The sequence below is a fragment of the Protopterus annectens genome, chromosome 17.part0, assembly GCF_019279795.1.
Source record: "Protopterus annectens isolate FY-2018-M chromosome 17.part0, PAN1.0, whole genome shotgun sequence".
NCBI classification, from domain to species: Eukaryota; Metazoa; Chordata; order Ceratodontiformes; family Protopteridae; genus Protopterus; species Protopterus annectens.
Window position 1 is genome coordinate 540,011,480 of NC_056751.1, and position 15,749 is coordinate 540,027,228.

A 15,749-nucleotide genomic window follows, 5' to 3' on the forward strand; every position below is an offset into this window, starting at 1 on the left:
GACATTTTAAATTCCCCTTTGGACAGAGATTTAGTTTTTGGTTTCTTTCTTGCAGAGATTACCAAAATTGTGAGAAGAGGGGTAATTTGACATAGGGAATCTCTATAATGTTTTTCAGCCCTCCATTTCCAAATTTTATAAGGGATTCTCAAAACCATCATCCAATTTCGGCAAAAAAAAAAACACAAAAACAAACAAACAAAAAAAAAAAAAAACAACCTCACCAAAAAGTCGGTAAAGAGATGTTTAAGAAGAAATGGCAGGGAGATTCCAAAAAACAAAGACAGTCCAACAAGTCAGAATGACTATTTAAGGACCTTCTACCCGCTCTGCCCTGGAAGTCCCTTTTCACTTCCAGAAAGTCTGACTATCCACTTTAATCTTTCTCAATAGATACTTTCTGACAAATAGGTACTGAAGATCATTTATCAAGGTTACAGGTGGCAGTAGTAGGAAATCCCTCCTTTCCAGATGGCAATTCCTCAACCACCAAGACTCCTCTAGTTCTCTATGTCTTCAAAACATGAGTGATAAAGCCAGTTCTTCCTTCTCTGGTTGGGAAAGATTGTTATTCAAGGTTGTTTTTGGCGTTTGCGATAGTGCCCAAATTCAGAATGCTGTCACTTCACAACCTGTTGCCTCTTCTTCCTCATTTAAGTTTCCTGGCTACACTAGATTTAAAAGATGCTTATCATCCCATCCCTGTTCATTTTGGCTTCCGACGTTTGTTAAAGTTGTGTGTTTCTGATTCATATTACCAGTTCTCTGCCTTACCCTTTGGGAGATCCACTGCACCAAGAGTTCTCACAAAGTGTCTGCAGGGTATGCCAGTTTTCCATATTTAGATGACTTGCTTATCATTGTAGAGTCATTTTCAAGGTGTCAGGATTTTCTCGCTTGGATGGGAAATTTTTTACATGAGCTGGGATTGCAAGACAACATTCAAATATCTTTTTGACTCCCTCACAAAGCTCAATTCAATAAACTTTTCCTTCACAGGAAAAAAAATAGACCTATATCCGAATATATTTCTAAGGTTTTCCACTCAGACTTTGGACACTAGGAGGGAATACCTCAGGATTTTCGGACTCATGTTATATATGATTCTCATGATACCACTAGTAAGGATCCACTAGAGAAAGATACAATGGTGTTTAAAGTCTCCTTGGTCCCAGCACCAACATGCTTTGTCTTTTTAAGTCCCAGTGCTGTGGCTTGCCAGAAGAGACAACAAATTTCCACAAATCCAGGTCTCTCCTTCTCTCTCCATGCTGCAAAGCAGTCATTCACCACACATGCCACAGAGTTTGCTTGGGGAGCAGTTTCAGGAGGAATAAATGTGCAAGGTTTGTGGAACACCAAGGACAGATGCAAGCACATAAATATAACAGAAATGCTGGCTTTGATCAAGGCACCCAACTCAAGTATCTTGGCAGAACTAATTATTTCAGATTTTTAGACCAGTTGTTCATTTCATGCAAAGGTAAGAAAAAGGAATAACCTGTGTGAAAACAGACTATTATCAAATGGTTGCCATGAGCTATTACCTTTTGTTATACTCACCACAACACAAATATATAAGCAGGCTCAAAGCCCATTCTACCTGGGCCTTGACTTCATCTATTGCTTTTTGGGAAGTGTTACACTGTAGAAGTATTGCAGAAGCAACAACTCGGTCACGTATACATACATTTACAAGGGATTATAAGCTTGATTCCTTCTAATGTCCTAGATTAGGATTTGCTAGGAACATTTTCCAGGAGTTCCTGGACCTTTTCCCTTCCACATCCCAAATGTAGTAAACTAGAGTACTTTTAACCACATAGCAAAGGCTACTGCAGCAGCGGTCAATATTATAAACATAGTGCCAAAACAGATGATGTTCGAATGGTTATTGCTGTAGTAGCTGTTCCCTCTCTCCACCCTCCTTTCTTTTTGGTGTGTTGTTTATGGCAGGGGTGTATTTTTTTCCATAGTATTGTCCTTTAAGGGCTCAACTCTCCCTCTCTCTCTCTGCTGGCATGAAAGCTATGAAGGACTTGGCATCCAAACCTGTCATTTAAGTCAGCTCAATCCCAAAAAGACCTTCTGAGTGTGGCCAAGTTGACCCAATGGAAAAAGTCAACAACAGATAAAAAACCAAGGGTCCAACTGTCAAGGCAACACTGTTTATTAAAGCACAATAAAACACAATAAATGCAAAGCTTTCAAATGTTAGTTCTTTTTCAATGCACAGTGCATTAAAAATGACCTAACACGTTCAAAAGCTTTGCGACAATTGCAAAAGCTTTGTAACAATTGTCATCTGAGAACTGCTCAGGGTTCTCTTGGCCTTAAATATTTAGCTGAATGTTTAATTCCTGTCATTATTATTATGAAAAGCAAGAGTAAATGTAATTTCAGACTTAGATGATGCAATCATTTCTTGCTACGGATGAGAATAATTAAGTCATTCAAAATTAATATCTTACCCAATTTACTGCATCCATTACATAACCTTCCACCCTCCCAAACAAAGGGTGGTCATCTAGTATAATTAAAGCTGCCCAGCAATTCCTCTAGAAGGAAGTTACCATCATCCGGCTTATACATAGTTATGTCACCCTGTTACATAACAATATGTTCCTGCACACCTGTATGAACATTATTATTGGTCTAACAATGTTGTTGGACTCTTAGCCATGGTCAGATATGTCAAATGGGGCACATATACTCCCATATGGTTAAAAATCAATAATGTCATCCTGTTGTACCATAATGCTAATGTGGAAGCTATATTTTAAATAATACCACATCAACTACTAGTCAGTTTGATACAGTCTGGAGATCGAATCATACTCCATATTTGTTTTTTTTTTCCTTTGCAACTTATTGGTATATGCCTTGTGAACTCATACAGAACAGCTAGATAATACATTAAACATTTTAACTTCATGCATATCTTCTCTCTTGTTTAAAATATATTTGTATAAGGTATCTGAAATAATTTTATATCCTTTTTATGCCCCTTCTGTCTGACAGCTATCAACCTTCTCACGACTTAAAGCTGCATAAATTCTTTCCATGTGGGCGAGTTGATCATTATATTTATTCCCACAAGGAACAAAAGCCATCCATGGGAGGACATCATCCAGGTAGCTATCATGATTATTGTTTCTCTGCTCTAACTCCCGATCCCTGCAGCAACCAATGGGTGTGGCTCACAAAGGGAGGCTCCATACATGCATACTACTAGGCAGGCCCAGGTCTAGATGCAGCATACACTGCTTGGCAGGAACTCCTCCCATTCCTACTTGCTTGTTGCTGGAGTATACCTTACACTGATGTACACTTCATTTCTGTCAAATGTAAGTACAGTAGCGGGCCCAGCTATCCCTCTCCTGTACCTGAACCACTTGTTTCACTTAACTTGTGTAACTATCTTCCTCCAGTGCTTGAGCCACTAATTTCATTTACCTAGTGTAGCTACCTACCTCAGGTGCTTGATCCACTAGTTTAACTGAGGTTGTGTAGCTAACTCCCTCAAGTGCAGCAGCCACTATTTTAATTAAGGTTGTGCAGCTATCTCCCTCCTGTACTTGCGTCCTATGTTTATTAACCTTGTGTAACTGTCTCCCTCCAGTGCCTGAGACATTAGTTTAACTGAACTTGTGTAACTATCTCCCTCTGGTGCCTAAGACATTAGGTTTTACTGAGCTTACGTACATCACAATCAGGACTTTAGCTCTTTGTTTAACAGGGGGTCTCATTCTTGACAGTAAACTGTTAAGCTTTGGAGAACTGAACATTTGTTTAGGTCTAGGGAGGAGAGGGAATCATCTAACACCTTCATATTATCTGGAATGCAAAAAAAAAAAGATAAATGCTTAGTTGAACTATCCAAATGAAATTAAGAAAATGAAAATAAATCTGTATTGGTTTAAAGCCTCTTGACTCAATATACAACTGACCCTGCCTGCAAAAGGAAAACTAATTTAATCCTTTGCCTACTACAGCCTCAAATGACATGAGCAATAGTTTGGCCGAAATAAAGTCACAATTCGGGATAACTTTTATATAGCAATTTAAAATCAGCCAGTACAAAAAAATGGTATAATACTGATTTCACCCCCAAATGTATTTAATAATATGTGCTGAAACTATAAATTGTTGCTAAAATAAGGTATGCTGAGGGCAGATTTTGGCAACATGCTTTGATGTTTTAATACAGTGCAACAAATACGAGAAATGATTCATTCAGCAGTTGCACCCATATTCCATAGGAATATGTGCTTTGCAAGAACACTTGCTTTTTAGGAATCCTTCAGCCTTGAGTTGCCATTGATATTAAAGATGAAACTAATAGCATGGTCTTACTGCTTTGATCTTATCACATTAACAATGTAAACTGAAAATTCTCCCTAACTTTAGCAAATTGATACAATAAAGAAATATAAATTGTACATATCTAATAAGGTCAAATGACAAACGTCTTCAACAAGTATGCCACATGATATTCATAGTTAATTACTTTCTGTTTTTTGTTGGTACAACAAAGGTGGTAGAAAGAGCAACTGCATGGAAGGGTTGGGAGGGGATTAACTCTTGTTAGTCACAGTAGGGAGGGGATTAACTCTTGTTGGACACAGTGGTGATAAATCATTGTGTTCTGATTCAGAACACACACAAATATTTTGAGCACTGCACCTTTTGTTGGTTTCTCTGATATGCTAAAGTTCAACACTGTAACAGCAGCTTGCTATTTGTGTTTCCCTTTTTAAATTATTATTAGCTTTTTTATTTCCAAAGCAGAAACATTTTGTAAGTATTTGTATTTATTGCTATATAAAGTAGAAAGAGTACAACCTAGACAATCTGAGCTTGAGTATTGACCTGGGTACTGGAGGAGTTGGGGAGGGCAGAGGGGAAAGATAGACAGTAAAACTACACCATCTTAAGGAGGATGATGCTAACTGATGTCACATGTTGATGTATGTGATGACCCTATGTTCTCTGTGTTACGGCAAACCAACAAAATCCTTCCTAGCATGGATGGCCAGCACATGTAATGATGTATGTTGCTCCACATCACTTTCCCTGCATGAACCACATTTGATAAAGTCCTAACCCCACGGTATTGTACTGGGGACAATAAGGAAAAATGGTGCAGTCAGGCAGTAGATGGTTAGCTGTAGGCACACAGAGAAAATATCAAATAATTTAACTATAACACATTAAATAACACTGGACAAAAACTGCCAAAACTTATGTTATATCAAGTTATTATAAAATCAAATAAACATATTGGATAATTTGAGAAGGAAGGTGCACCTCTAAATTTCTAAATAATAACTTGATCATCCACTAAATAATTAAAAGAGGCACTCTTTCTTCTATGGCAAAATATGTTCCTTTTCACTGTAAAAGCATTCCAAGTGCAAATTTATATTTAAACACAAACAGCACTCTTACTTGTAGTTGTAGTTTTCGTTCTAGCTGCTTTTGTGGTTGTAGTTGCAGCTATAAGAGTAGCAAAAGAACAAAAAAGGATAATGTAAATACGCTGTGCTCATTTTCTATTATTTGCTATTAATGAACATTTAATTACTTCAAAACAGTTATTTTCACATTTAAGTAAATGCCAAGTATATCTTTATTGTCCATAAACATTTACAAATGTATTTAACCATACTAAACAGCACAGCTTATTTCATAATATGACATGAAAATTTTACGTAACTGTTGCAGATGCTTTATTTATGAGTCTTACATTCATCTCGGGTATTACTGTGGTGGTGGTGGTGCTGCGGTAGAGTTGTCGCCTCACAGTAAGACGTTGTCCTGTTCGATTCTCAGCTAGAGCGTCTTCTGTGTGGAGACATGCGTGAATGGGCATACCTTCGTTGAAGGTTGTGTTTCAGGGCCGGCAACTCGGCACGTAAAAATTTACTGCCAATCATTAGCGGACCGGAGTTCCGCTGTGACGGCCCCTAACCAGGAAAAGCCGAAAGACACAACAACATTCATCTTGGGTATTAAATTATCTGTGCTTTACTCTTTAATTGTGAAACTAATTAGAATTAAATTAAAATTACTGCAGTTTTTACTCTTTAATTGTGACACTAATTAGAATTAAATTAAAATTACTGCAGTTTTAAAGATTTTAATTATGGATGATTAGATATAACCTTTTTTAAACAAAGCATCATCCAGCAACTGCAAAATATAACATAACATACAGTAGTGCATATGGGGCAGGGGGTAAGACCGGTAGTCTGATGTGCAAAATTTAGTCATTCCATTTCTTCCAAGAAAATACTGCCCAAACAATTTATTTTCTTTTAGTGGATTTGCAAGATTCTTTTGATCAAATCTGCATTTCTTCAAACAAGATCAGTTTTACAAAGTGACAGCAGCAAATAGTTCAAAGGTACTGTATGCTGGCAAAACTAAAAAAACAATAAAAACATCCTTGTATTCAAGTGAAAACAAATTCCTCAAAAGAGATTGTTATTAATGTGGATAATTGCTTTATTGTGAAGAAGGAATTTGTTATAGTATCTAAAGATATCAAAGTTTCAACTGATATTATATCAACAAGTATGTGGCAACTTTGTTACAAAATTATCATCATGTTAGCTTCGTGATTGGTGACCTGACTCTTGCACACCACTGTGCATACCTATCATCTAAAGCATATATACATATTTATATACAACTTATAATCAGACTTAAAATATATTCTTCGTAATATCTCATAAATAGGTTTACCAACACATCCCCGATGACTACACCATTAATTTGTCTAGAATTTAATTTCTAAACACCGCAAAATTACAACTTAAAATCGCATCTAAAATTTGAATTAGTAATACAATTTTTGACATTGTAAAATCACTGGATGTATGTAAAATTCTTTGCAATTAATTCATGTAACTAAACTATGTATTGTGGAGCTTTTCTCCCCGGGCCTTCACTGAAAATGGGCTCCCCGAGCCCAGTGGACCTCCTAGGTCATCAAACTGGAATAAATATAAAATACTGCCCACTCCTTATAAAATACTACATGCAAAGTTTACACATCTTTGGTAACTAAAATTATCTTCATTTTCTATAACACAACCTGTAATACACAACCTGTAATACATTCAATAAAGTGTGCTAAATCCTTACTATAAGTGAGGCTTTTTTTACAACACTCCTCATATGATTTTCAACAAAAATCATGAAGGCTTCTATTTTCATTCCTTAAGTAGCTGCTATGGGCCTCATTGGTAAATCCAATAAATGTTTTATGAATTTGGGCAGTGCAAGAATGGCAAACTCTAAAATAACCAGTATTATCCCTATTAATCAACCCCTTTAACCACAATTTATGAATATATGAGACAATACATCTCAAAGCTCTGCCGGTGGCTAGCTAAGGGCTTTTTGGGAGGTGTTAGTAAGGTAATATAGTTTACATACCATCTATCTCTGTTCATTAGAGAAATGTGGGCAAATTTACAATTTTCTATTCAATGGTTAAGGTTATTTTTGAATAGGGTTACAGATGTACTCTGCTTCAGCATGGATGGGGAGACAATTCCATATCTCAAGAGTCATTTGACATGCATATCAGTCTTCCTAGAATGTTCTATTTATGTTGCAGGCAAATTTTAAATCCTTGGATCTAGTGCTTCTAGTGATGTTTGTTTTGTGGATATGCAAAAGATCAATCATGTCTGATTCCGAGAATGCCTGAAATACCAGGCATAGATTGCCTCTCAGTAACCTGTAGGAACTGGAGAACTCATATAAGGCCTTAAGGTGATCCATGTAGGGTGGGGTCTTAATGGAGACATGAAAAGTCAGCAAGCAAAGGACAGAAGTAGTGCTGAAACTGAATTCATCCACAAGTCTTGGCGAGTACCTTCGTGAGGTGGACCTGGTTTTTTTACAAAATATCACCAAGACGACACTGGTATATAGACTGTATTTACATAGCATACATCATGGACAGAAGCAAGGCAAAAACAAAAAAAGGTAGCTGGGTGCACAAGATGCAGGATAAAAAAGTCCCCAATCCTGGTAGGCTCAATGGTGCCAGGACTGGAAAAAATGACAGTGTAGAATCCTCAAAATACCAAAGCATTCTTGCAATGGGGCCAAGCCAGGCCCAGAGGGAGGATGCCCCCCCCCAGTTATAGAAGGAAGTAGCAGTCCACAAAAATCACAAAAATTGATTGGCCAAACAAGAGCAATAAAGACAATAGAGTGGACTATTGAGGATAAGAAAGAAATTCTGTATTGTTACTATTATGTAAAATGACCAGAATTTCCAGACAAAAGATATATAAAATGATTAAGAGAGAAATTAGAGGAAAGAAAAATATTTCTGCAGAAAAACTGTCAGAAGCTTCAAATAAAAAAAATGTGTTCATTAATACAACAGATTTTTGAAAAACAGTATATAGATCAAGAAAGTTAGATCTGTTTGGAAAAAGAAGCATCTGAGGAAGCGAAAAATATAAATAACAAAACCTAGAGATGTTTGAAAAATATAAAAAAGAAATATGGACATGGCAAAGAAAGAGAGATTTGATATGGTGCAGTATATTTATGAAAAGGAGAAAGCCAAGTTAAGTAATATAGAGAAGGCAGCCCCAAAGATAATCGAAGAGAAATACAGCCAAAGGCATCCTGATATGGAAAATTTCACAATAAAAAATAAACACACAAAATTGAATGTGGAAAAGAAGATTAGTAAAGCAGAAATTAAAGAAATAAAAGTTGAAGTTATGGAGTGCCTGCAAAGTGAAGGGTTTTATGTAGAAGGTCTAATACAGACTATATCACAGTATGATGGAGCGAGTCCCCAGAATAAGGAAAAGCAAGATCATCAGGAGACGTGAAGAAGAAATATAGACAGGGAAAGGAAAATAGATTTAATATGGTGTAATATTTATGCAAAGGAAAAAGCAAAACTTACCAATACAAAAAGAGCAGCACCGAAGATATTTGAGGAGAAATACAGGCAAAGGAATCTGGATATGGAAAGCTTTAGAATACAAAAAATAGGAAGACTAAGAGGAAATGTAGAAAAGGAGATCAATAATGGAGAAGTCAAAGTTAAAGAATTGAGGTTATGGAGCAGCTGCAAAGCAAACGATTCAGTGCATAAATCGAATGCAGAAAGCACCACACCAAGATAGAGCAATGGATATCCAAATTAAAGGGAAATTAGTGGAACAGGTAGCAATTGGTCAGGTGCCATATCAAGATGTTTTGGAGCCTTCCACAGGAAACCAGTATAAACATTCACTAGAAGCTAGACAGCAAGGAAAGGAACAGGGGACTGTAGAAACTCTGATGCAGTCAATGCTTAGGAGTGATAGGCCAGTGAGTCACAATAAGACAGAGCAACAGATGACACAGGATGAAATTGAAGAGAAGGTGCCACAGGATGATGCTATAGAGCTTTCTATAGAATTCCCACAGGAAATGGAAACAAGGGATGTGCCCTCAGTTTGGAAACAAATGAGCTACAAGAAGAGTTGCTTGGTTTAATGGACATGGATAGATATATTAAGATCAATGACAGAAACAGACTGCAGAAGGTTAATAAAACCCAAAAGTAAGAAGTCTGATCAAACAAATAAATGCAGTAATTAGGACTGTCCATAGAGATCCATGTGATACAACAGAAGTAAATAGGATATATTATTGTGTTACTAACTTAATAACTCAAAAAGTTCTACCACAAGATCACAGGGTAGTGAGGGAAATGAAGGGGAGAGATCGAATACCATAATGGAAGTATCGAATAGAGAAAACTATAAAGCAATTAAGACAGGAAGTGTCACTGTTAGAAGATTATAGAAGAGGGAATCGATCAACAAAAATACTAAGAAAGATAGATGTGATTAAAGCACTCCACAGCAGTAGAACAGACCAGGATCTATCATGCACTATTGCAAACAAACTAAAAATTTCAGCACAGGTGGAAAAAACTTAGAACATACACAGATAAATATAAGGGGAAAGTACAAAATAAGCAATTTATTGATGACCCAAAAATGTTTTATAGATAACTGGGAAATAAGGTAAAAGGAATTGAAAGACTGCCAAAAAAAGGAAGTAGATACATTTTGGAGAAGTATCCATGAAGATCCTGTGGAACATAAAGATGCTAAATGGATAGAATAAGTAAAAGAAAGAATAAGAAGTAAAAGTACAGGATATTAAATGGGATGAAGTAACAGCCAGAGAGATTGAAACAAAGTTAGGAAAAGCCTCTAACTGGAAAACCCCAGCCCCAGGTGCAGTACCTAACTTTTGGTTAAAAGTGTTAACATCTTTGAATGAGAATTTAGCCATGAGTAAAAATGATTTATATGTGCACCTCAAGCAGACACCACACTGGCTAACAACAGGCAAAACAATGCTCTTACTTATGAGTGAATCTGCAAGCTACCCTAAAAATTATAGACCAATGACTTGCCCTCCCTGACGACATATAAACTATACATAGAAACTGACGCTAACAGATGGTCATTTGGAAGAAAACTCAATTATGGCAGTAGTGCAAAAGGGCAATAAAATAAAGTCATATAGAACAAAGGATTGTTTGTTGTTAAATAGTTATAGTGGAGAACTGTAAAAAAGGGAAACATCTAAGTATGGAATGGACTGACTACAAAAAAGCATTTGATAGTATCCCACATTCATGGATAAAACAGTGCTTAAAAAGTATAAGATCTACACTGATTGACTACATTACAGTAACCATGAAACAATGGCAGACCACTTTGCAATTAAGCCACGATAAAGGACAGATTATTATCCCAGGGATAAAAATTCAAAGGGGGATATTTCAGGGTGAGACTGTCACTGTTGCTGTTCTGTCTTGCCATTAACCCATTAAGCTGTTTACTTAACAGCTTAGGCCATGGCTACAATTTGACTCCTAGAAAACAACAAAGTCAATGACTTCTCTTCTTCTCTTTGTCGATGATTTAAAACTGTATAGCTCATCAGATGAGGAAATGAACGCACAGCTGACGGTTGTCAAAACATTTTCAGATCATATTAGAATGTCATTTGGTCTTGATAAATGTTCAAAAGCAACCTTTAAAGCAGGAAAACTGCATCACCAGGAAAACATCAGTTTGGGACAATAATGTGATATAAAAGAACTTGAGCATGATGGAGTATATAAATACTTGGGAACTGATGAAGGATTAGCAATAAAACATGAACAAATGCTAATAAAACTCAATAAGAAATACTTTAGAAGACTTAAATTGATCATGAGAACAGCAATGACATCTAGGAACAAGATCCAAGCTATAAATCAATTTGCTCTTCATGTCCTAACGTACAATATTGAAGTGACTGGCTGGCCCCAAAAAGTGTTGGCTAGATTAGCTATTTAAACAAGAAGGATGCTTCATACTCACCAAATGATTTATAAAAATCAGTGTATACCAAGATTATATATTCCCCATACCGAAGGAGGGATGGGCCTCCTTAAAATTGATTACATGTATAGATCTGCAATCATGGGACTCCACACATCTACTGACCTTACAAGAGCCAAATGTAGTGAAAGTTTTGAAACATGAGGAGAATAAATCTATGATGACTTCTCTGCTTAATTCAGCAGAAGCATATTGACGTCAAGCAGGAATGGAAACCAAACCAGAAGTAAGTAAAAACCAGACAGCAACTGAATGTGCCAAAAAACAAAAGAAAGAATATAAGGTGAATGACCAGATGAGAATGCAAGAAATGTGGAAAAAACTTAAATATAGTTGCAAGTATAGAAAACTTCTGAAAGAACCTCAAGTTGATCAGGAACGAATGCAGGAATGGTGCAGGAGAGGTGAATTCAAACCAAAAAATGAAAGATTAATATTGGCAGCCCAAGATAGTGGGCTATGTGCATGCTGGTTTACAAAGTCCATTCAACATGTGGGAGAAAGAGACAAATGTAGGTTTTGTAAAATTGAATTGGAAACAGTCACACACCTTGCTGCTGGTTGCAACATACTAATGGCTGAAGGACTGTATACTGAAAGGCATAATAATGTGGCAAGATTGTTGCACTGGGGATTGTGCAAACATTATAGTGTTGAAGTGGCTGGAAAACACTGGAAAAATGAGTCACAAAGCATCATAGAAAATGATGAAGTCTACATCACATGGGATCATCCATTACCAACAGTTCAAAAGACAAATGCTAGAAAACCAGATATTGTGGTCCAGGAGAAGAAGACAAACGTATCATTGATCATTGAAATCATCATACCTGTTAAGAGTATGCTCAACAAAATATTAAGGTTGAAAGTAATTCTGTACAAATATGTAACATAAATAGGGTATAAAATAAAGCTTGCTTAAATGTAGAAATAGAGTTTAGCAATATGTGATTATCATCCATACTAAATGACTGTGGCTTGAAAAATAAGGAATTTGCTTAATGGACATATCCCCTACAGAATCAGCAAAAAATGTATGCATTTCACACTGTCAGCAAAAAAGCTGACCTCTTACAGACCTAAGAACAGGATGTATGCATTTCAAATGGTCAGTAAAAACAAAAATATGAAAAACAGGATGTATGCATTTCACATTGTCGGTAAGAGCAAACATGTGAAAAACAGGATGTATGCAGCTTCTTTAAAGAATGGACAACAGGACATGTTTCTATCATATGACACCGTTAACTAAGGAAGTTTGAATGATCAATTCAGCATTTGTCCACAAGGTGTTTCCTTAAAAGACAAAATCAGCATTATTGTTTCTTTCGGCTTTTCCCGGTTAGGGGTCGCCACAGCAGAACTCTGGTCCACTAATGATTGCCAGAAGATTTTTACGTGCAGAGTTGCCAGCCCTGATGCACAACCTTCAACGAAGGTACAAAAGACAATATCAGCATTACAGGATGAAAAAGTGTTTTACTGCAAACTCCAGCAAACAGATTTCCTCATACAAAGGCCAAAATAGAGTACCATGGAGAAAAACAGGATGTAAAACTACTATAAAGAGATTATAGCAGATAACATTGTTAGAGATTTTTTTTGTATTGTATCTCTCATATCATCCATGCTCTTTGAGAAGTAAAGTAGAACAGTACCTGAAGCTGCAACAGTAGTTCATGTGATTTGTTATAAAATGTTTTTTTATTGGTTACTGTTTTTTAAAGTGAGAGAGGTTTAGGTGCTGCATCAGTGTACACTGCAAGTTTCAGACTGTGACTGCAATTATAACTAAACTTTGATTTCAGCAGAACCCAGCCAGCAAGACTGAATGTCTCAAGATGACTTTGGATCCATCACAGTAAGCAACACCTTGATACTTACTTTTTCAATACCCAATGACTACAGTGTCCTGCACACAGAGAGACAGAAAAGTTATAAAATATCAGGATTTCCAAGCAGAAACTAGAGCAATGTGGAAAAAAGATACCCAAATACGTCCAATAGTATTTGGAGCAATGAGTTTTATAAAAAGGAGTCTAAAATTGTATTTAGATATATACCAATACGTGTAACTCTGTACAAATTACAGGAGTCATTACTGGGCACATTGCGGGTGCTATGGCGAGCACGTTTGGCTGACATCAAAGAGTGAAACGATACTAATTTCATGAACTTTAATTGTACTTGGACTTAGGAATGGGGTCCATTCCTGTCATGGTATTAAAAACCCAAAGGATTTGGAGAAATTAAAAAAGGCAGTGTTTTAAAACCTTGAATTCTCCTGCTGGGAAACCTTTGTAGGTGGTCCAACTGTTGTAAATGCCTTGTCAGGTGCATGCCAGAGATAGCACTGTACTCAGTGATGGGTCTGATGAGGGGCAAATAAAGGGGCACTACAACTTCCTTGAACTTGGAATCCATACCTTTACTTCTAAGCTGGGCAACATAGAATTACTTTTTCCTATACTGGTTACATATTAGTCGATCACCAGTTTACTGTCCATATATATTCTCAGATCCCTAAATACCAGGTTAACTCCTAGGGATGTTTTATTGAAGGAGTAATTGACTTCTGTGGTGTTTTCCCAAAGGGCACCATAATGCACTTCTTGACACTGACTTTTAAACAGTGGCTTTAGCACCAATCATTTGTCTGTGATAGGTCATCTTGCAGGAAGTTACTATCAAGGGGGAAGCTAGTTAAGTCCCAATTTCCATTTAGTTGCAAACTTGGACAGCCAGAGGTCTTTGTCATTAACTTTGACTTCCAAGAAGTAGATCGCAAACATGAGCGGGGTCAGCCTGGTCTCACCAATCTTGACTTCTTGTGTCTTTCTGTAACCCAGAAGGTTTAGGTGCTGCATCAGTGTTTTGTAAGGATTTATGACTAGTTCACTGACAACTAAGTTTGTCAACAATAGCTGAGTGGGGGGATGCATTGAATGCCTACTCCAGGACAAGGTAGGAGTTATGCACTACTTTCTGCTCAGCCACTGCTATGGTGACCTTCTCAAAGACATCTATCAGGTTAACTAGGTAAGACCTTCCCTTGAGAAAATCAAACTGAGATGGGTAGCTCACTGAGCACTGAGTCTGTCAACAATAGCTGAGTGGGGGATTGCATCGAATACCTTATCCAGGACAAGGTAGGAGTCATGCACTACCTTCTGTTTAGCCATTGCTTTGGTGATCCTCTCAAAGAAGTCAATCAGGTTACATAGGTAAGACCTTTAAGTCAAACTTAGATGGGTCCAGTGACTGTAGGTTGCCGATGTCCTTGTTGATCATTTCTATGATAATTCATTCCATGGCTTTGCATATAAAACTTGAAAGACTGATGTGCCTGTAATTTCTGATGTTTGTTGATGGACCATTCTTAGGAAGAGGGACAACCATTGCAATCCTGCATTCACTTGGTAAGTGACCCGTTTTGTGGCAGTAATTGACAAAGTGCCTCAAATGGCCCTGAAATGTCATGTTTTAACCTATTTAAAAAGCAATTTGGAATACTGTTGGGACACACTGAAGCAGTGGAGGATTATAAATACTCAGTTTTCTAAATAAATGATTTTTAAATAAAAACTTAATTTCCCTCTGTAACAAAGAGTTAATATTTAATATTCACATATATTCCCTTAAATTATCAGTTATTGAAGCCAAATGGCCTTCCAAACTGGCACAATAGTTAAGCCTCTATTCAGTATACACATTTCAGTATCAGAGAGAATATAGTTTGAATAGTAATGATTTTAAAAGTAGCTGTCTTTATTGGTTTACATTGTTACTTGCATTCCAAAAACATGTGTTCTTCCAATTCAAGGGTTGATGCTGCCTCAGGTGGAATGCAACTACTTCTACTCAAGTTTTCACTCCTCCCTGATTCTTTAGGAGAACTTCCACAGATTGTGTACTTCTGTTGGAATTGTCCTTACTCATCTTAACCTGACATATTGTACCTCCTTTTATATATGCACCCCAAACTGCTCATGGCAGTACAATCTCTGCTGATTAATTCTTTGAGATCTCTGTGGTTTTCACTTGGGAGTCTCTAAAACAGTTCCTGTCACATGATCTACTTGGGTATTTATCACTGTTTGATGATCCTTCGTTTCAGACTCCTCGTTTTTATTTTTGCAATCATTGCAATCCCTTTGAAATCTCTTCGTGTTTCTAGCTTGAAGACTTAACAACTTGGCCTCAAAATTCATAGCAGATGTTCATGCTTTCAATGCTTCATACATGGCACAACCCTTAACTTCTAATTTTGTTGTTTTACTTGCTATTGGAAGTTTGTATTACCTGGCA

At 36.8% G+C, this 15,749-nt stretch overlaps 1 protein-coding gene across 1 annotated transcript in view; it reads right to left on the bottom strand.

Moving 5' to 3' along the window:
* Nucleotides 1–15,749, bottom strand: part of LOC122791368 (mucin-6-like) — a 451,712-nt gene that overhangs the window by 216,839 nt on the left and 219,124 nt on the right. The window contains exon 4 of the mRNA XM_044059083.1: nt 5,452–5,499. The gene's annotated coding sequence lies outside the window, so the exon portion shown is untranslated. The remainder of the gene's footprint in view (nt 1–5,451; nt 5,500–15,749) is intronic.